The 5,596-nt window shown below is 48.3% G+C and overlaps 1 pseudogene; it reads right to left on the bottom strand.

Annotated features, from left to right (window-relative positions):
* Positions 1-3,244: 3,244 nt before the first annotated feature.
* LOC117800210 lies at positions 3,245-5,345 on the bottom strand (annotated as a pseudogene).
* Between the last annotated feature and the right edge of the window lie 251 nt (positions 5,346-5,596).

The following is a 5,596-nucleotide window of genomic DNA, read 5'->3' on the forward strand; positions in this document are numbered from 1 at the left end:
ACCAATATTCCTACTTCTTATGTTCCATAAATGAGTGAAACCGTAGGATAATTGACTTTCTCTGCTTGACTTATTTCACTTAAGAAGATGTGGTCCATAAATACAATGGAATATTACTCAGCCATCAGAAAGAAGGATTACCCAACATTTGCAGCAACATGGACGGGACTGGAGGAGATTGTGCTAAATGAAAGCAATCTCTTGATTCTTTTCCCGACATGTCTTTAGGTAGTAGATGCTCTTCCAATTTTCGTTGGGAGAACACTGTTCCGGGAGACCAGAGTCTAGACCTGGATCAGTCACACACTTTATGTGTGACCATTAACAAGTTGTATATCTTTCTGCAGCATCTGCTTTCTCTCCTGCAAAATGAATGGACAAAGCAGGTACTATGGGTTCTTCTAGCTCCAAATTTCTGAGATGATAAGAATTTATTATCTTGAATCTCCTCCCTAATTAGACCTCAGGTGACAGAACATTTCAGCTGGAAATGAAGAGAGTAAGTGAGTTGTAAGGACGAACTACCCTTCCAGGGCCCTGGTGAAGTATTCAGCTGTGACGTAGATTAAAAATTCTCTGTGCACACTGTGTTTTCTCTTCATAATGAAGGGAGCTGTGCACAAAGGGATAGGGTTGTAGGGTATTAATTTGCTTCTGCTCTGCTGGGTCAGATGGCACTCAAGAGGTTAGGTGTTTGTCATCCAAACATGCACAAAGTTCTGGGAAGGAAGAAGCCTAGAGCTTGGTTACTTTGGACAAATTACAGGTCCATTGGGACCACTTCTTAAGAGGACCCAGAGGAGAATTCAAGTTTTTGATGGTCCTCTGGCTCATGCCAATATCACATAATGACAAGAGGTTGTCTCTAGAGAGCCATGATAACTCTTGTCTCACTGATTACTCTATTGCTAAATGTTTCTCTGTGGTAAGGATAAGTAGTTAACAAAGGCATGTTGGATATTCCAGTGAACCTTCTGAAAACTGTTGTGGTTACAAAGTGATTAACTTATGTAAACGAATCAATGTGGATAATGAACCAAGCTATGCACACAGAATGTATCCAGGAGGCGGAGAATCCCAAAGCTTAGTCACACTCAGGAGAGCAATGTGTAGTATTTAAAGGTGAATTCCAGAAGAAAAATGAAAAAAAAAGAACCATGAGAATGATGTCTTTGATTCAGAAAGACTCAACATGAAATGATAGACAGTTGAAAGATGGTTCTAGAATTTATACATGTTGCTTTCGCATTGATTCNATTGCTTTCGCATAGATTCCTGGAGCAAAATTAAAAAATCCTTGCATTTACGGGAAGCTGGTCAGCTCAAGATGCTGTCCTCAAGCTTCCACTGTGTACCTGGTACCCATCCTACCTACAGTCAGCAAATGTCACCAACCCCTTTCTTGTGCCAGTTGTTATGTCCCAGGGGCAGATGGATTTTACTCTGCTATGTAGAAAAATAGATCGGAGGGGTGAGTGAGTTAGCCTGAGATTTAAAATCTACATGATTGTTGGAAACAATTATAGAGGGGAAAGTCAGAAAGAGAGATTTTGTGTGAAAAGGATAAGTTAGATTTGGCTTGTTGCATCATAATCGTATGTCTTGAGTGTAGAGCATCAAATTTTTTTCCATTAAAAGATCATTAGTTTCCTTCTTAGCCCTAACTCACTAGGAGTATCAACATCAGGGTCATTGTGGCACTTTTATATGAATTACAATTAGTTATGATGTGGCTGCAATTACTGATTTTTGGGAAATAATGTTGCTTTACTACCATTAGGTGAAAAATCGGAACGGGGATCCCCATCTGTAGGTGTGTGATGTGAATAGTTCTCCTGGGGTTGGGCAGTGCACACTTGTAGGATCATGTACAGAGCCCTGTCAGAGGAGATAGTGATTGAAAAAGAAATGGCTTACCTACCTCCCCAGAGTTTTATCTTTGAAATGACTACCAGAGATATAGGTACTGCTAAGAGATCAAAGCAAGAGGGAAAGGTCTGGAAATGGGACCTTATGAGATGCNAAAAGGTCTGGAAATGGGACCTATGAGATATGCCCATGCAAAGAGAGAAAGTCGGGGAAGGAGAATAAAGAGGAAGAGCCTGTGAAGTTTGAGGAGAATTAGTTTTGGGCAGTATCATGAGTGTCCTCAGGATTCATAATCATTCAGATGGAAAGCATTAACTTCTGTTTTGCTTTTTAGAAGAGCTTGTGTGGGATTAGAATTGATTCTTTAAGTGTTTAGTATAATGCACTGTGAAGGCATCTGGGTCTGCGTTTTTCTTTCTGGGATATACTTTAAAAAATATTAGCAGTAGTCTTTGTTTAGGAGGCTTGTTTTATTTTACGAAGTCCACACAAAGGAACAAAGTCAACACAGAGGAACAACCAACAAAAAGTGGCAGGAAAGAGACCCAGTTAAGAGCAGCTTCCCGAGTCCAGCAGTTCTTTCAGTCATGGTTAACATGGGGCCCAGCGTGGGGGTCCATCTGTCCAGTCTGTCTGTCCATCCTAGATGCATCTAACACAGAAAACCTGCAGATGTCACCAAGTTAGCTCCATCTGAACGTTAACAGGGCAGACAAAAGGAAATCATTCCATGGCTGAGAACAAACAACAAAAGCAGAACTGCATTGTTTCTTTTCCCCAAATGAAATCAATAGGGAAGGTCCTGTGTGATTCCAAAATCTCCAGGGTAGAAATGGAGCGATCTGAAATGTCAAAGACCCCATTATTTTGTAAAGAAAGTACACCTCAAAATATTCTAATTGCATGTGTGAACCATGAACTACTGTCTCAGCTACCCGTGCCAGCCCCAAGGGTCCTGGGAGGGTGGTGGGGATTGTCCCTGGCTGTCCTAGCATCTTGCTGTGGAGTGACAAGCTGAGCTGGGGATGGGGAGACACTGCCNTGGAGCGATCTGAAATGTCAAAGACCCCGTTATTTTGTAAAGAAAGTATACCTCAAAAGATTCTAATTGCACGTGTGACCCACGAACTACTGTCTCAGCTACCCATGCCAGTCCCAAGAGTCCTGGGAGGGTGGTGGGGAGTGTCCCTGGCTGTTCCAGCATCTTGCTGTGGAGTGACAAGCTGAGCTGGGGATGGGGAGACACTGCCGAACGAGGTTTTGTTGTCTGAGGTTTTGTTCAGGTGTGACTTCTGTCTTTTAGGAGTTTTGAGGCCACCTCAGTTGTGTGTTTTCAGTGCTGAGGTGAAGTCCAACGGCAGGACCCTCTACCCACCGAGACCACGTGCTCCGAGTGTCGGTGGGAGGTGGTGTCTCCTTTTGGCACCACGNCGGTGGGAGGTGGTGTCTCCTTATGGCATCACGGAGTTGAATATTAAAGTAAGAAAAGCTGTCCCAGTCGCTGGTTTTGGACACCATTCTCCCTGCCGCCTGCGCACACAAGGTGATGAAGATGTTGTCACCGCCTTCTTCCTTCTGGACCTGCTTCAGCTCCTGCTGTTCCATCTTGTCACCATTCTGGCGCTTTGTGGGCAGGGAGGTCGACACCGATGCACTTGTTGCCATCATGTCCAGAGGACTCGCCACATCGTTCACCTGGTTATGGCCAGCGGCAGGGATTGTCATCAGGCGAGTCCCATTTCGGGGGACCATTTTTGTTGGTTGCTGGTGCTGACCTAGAGGTGCCTGCTGCACTGTGGTGGCCATGTGGACAGGGGTGGTCTGTGGCTCCTGAATGATCCGGTCGGCAGCGCCCACTGTGGCATGGGTAATGGCAGGAATAAGTTCCACGTTCACTTTTACTTCTTTGTGATCTCCATTGTCTTGCGGCTCTGCCTTAGGAGGGGCCAGCACGGCCGCCTGAGTGACCAGAGCCTGGACGGCGACATGGTAAGTGCTTCCTGGGGCCAGGCCTGCCATGCTGGTGACAGGCACTGTGGGGATCTCGTGGGTGACATGCGCCATCTGCACTACAGGCTGCTGGGAGGTCGAGATGGTCACGGGAGCAGCGACCATGTAGGTGATGGGATTGATCGATCGTTGGTGGCAGCTGCCACTGCCAGGCCATTAAAATGGGCTGATGAGAAAGAGGAGAGCCTGGTGCACCCTGGGCAAGCCATGCCTCCTGGATGATGGCCAGTTTGGGCTGTGAGGCACTGGGCTCAGGCTCCAGGGGGTCTGGTAAAACTTCCCTTGACAGGCTCTTGGGGGTCTGGGCACCACTGGCGAGTGCAGACAGCACTCCAGCGTGATTGGGAGAGGCTGGGCCACTTCTGGAGAAGAGGGGTCCTGAGGGTTTCTAAAGCAAGGCATGCCCATGGACCGTCTTTTCCTAAAAGCCTGCTCTATGAATTTGCTTTCAGAGGCAGGATCTGTCCTCGGAATGAGCCCTTTTGCCTGGTTCTTCCTGGGAACGTGGTACTATGATGAAATAAGGATTCAGAGAGAGATTGTGGTGAATTGGATTTGGCCAGCTCTTGTCCATGGTCTTGTAGTATGGACAGTTTTTAGTGATGTGAGTATAAATACCATTTAGGGTAAGTTGCTTCTCATGAGCCATCGTAGTTTTCTGTCCTATGAATTCTGCATAGGAATAAGGTGGCTTTGAATCCATCTTGGGGCTGTCTCCACCAGAAGCTTCCTTTTCATTTTCTGGCTGCCAGTTGTCGGCCATTCACTTGAGGTCAGCTGGCATCACCCTGCTCCCTGGGGGCTGGATGGGCAGGAGTTGGCAGCACTGGGTGGCCATGGCCACCAAGAAAGGGGGCCATGGCATTTGGAATGTGGATGGTCAGGGCTGAGATGTGGGCCTGCACAGGCTTCACCCAGGACCCAGGAGCCTCCTACTTCTCTGTCTTCTCACTGGACGGGGCAGTGAATGGGATCCTGAGATTTGTGCTCGGGAAGCTGGAGGTGCACATGCACGACCATTGTCTGTTGGTGTCCTGCACCTCTGGAACACAGCATCCACCAACAGAGCAAACATCCATTCTCACTGGGGTAGCGCAGGTAGAAGTTGCTGCTGGCATTGGGCCTGGGCTGTCCTGGAACGCTCTGGGGCAACCAGCCATGGCCGCATCCGCCGCTGCCGCTGCCATTGCCGCTGCCGAGCGGGGGTGGGGGGAGGGAGGGCGTGAAGATCTCGAGGTGCCCCGCGAGATGAAGCTCAAGGGCAGGTGCTCACGTCAACTGAGGCCTGCAAGGAGTTGCACCAGCTGGTCACCCAGCGCGTATTCCTCAGGTACTCCAACACCTACGGGCCCTCCAGGTGCGCCGTGGCCCAGCTGCCCCTTGGCGCCACCCCCTGTGGGAGGCCGGCCTAGCGCCTGGGGCCCATGAGAGGCCATCCCAGCCACCACCGCCACCACCGCAGCCATGGTGCTTAGGGTCAGGTGAGGCCGCTGGCCGGGGAGCTCCAGGCCTGGGTTATACTCTTTTTATTGCTCACTTGATCTTTTCGCTTGGTACAGGTCTGCTCAGATTATCTGTTTCGACTTGAGTCAGGTTTGGTAGTTTGTGTCTTCTTAGAAACGTCCATTTCCTATAGGTGACCTACTTTGCTGCCTGTTCATAGCATTCCCTTATAATCCCTTTTATTTTTGTAAGGTGGGTAGTAATGCTCCCATTC

The sequence above is a fragment of the Ailuropoda melanoleuca genome, unplaced genomic scaffold (genome assembly GCF_002007445.2).
Source record: "Ailuropoda melanoleuca isolate Jingjing unplaced genomic scaffold, ASM200744v2 unplaced-scaffold6617, whole genome shotgun sequence".
NCBI classification, from domain to species: Eukaryota; Metazoa; Chordata; class Mammalia; order Carnivora; family Ursidae; genus Ailuropoda; species Ailuropoda melanoleuca.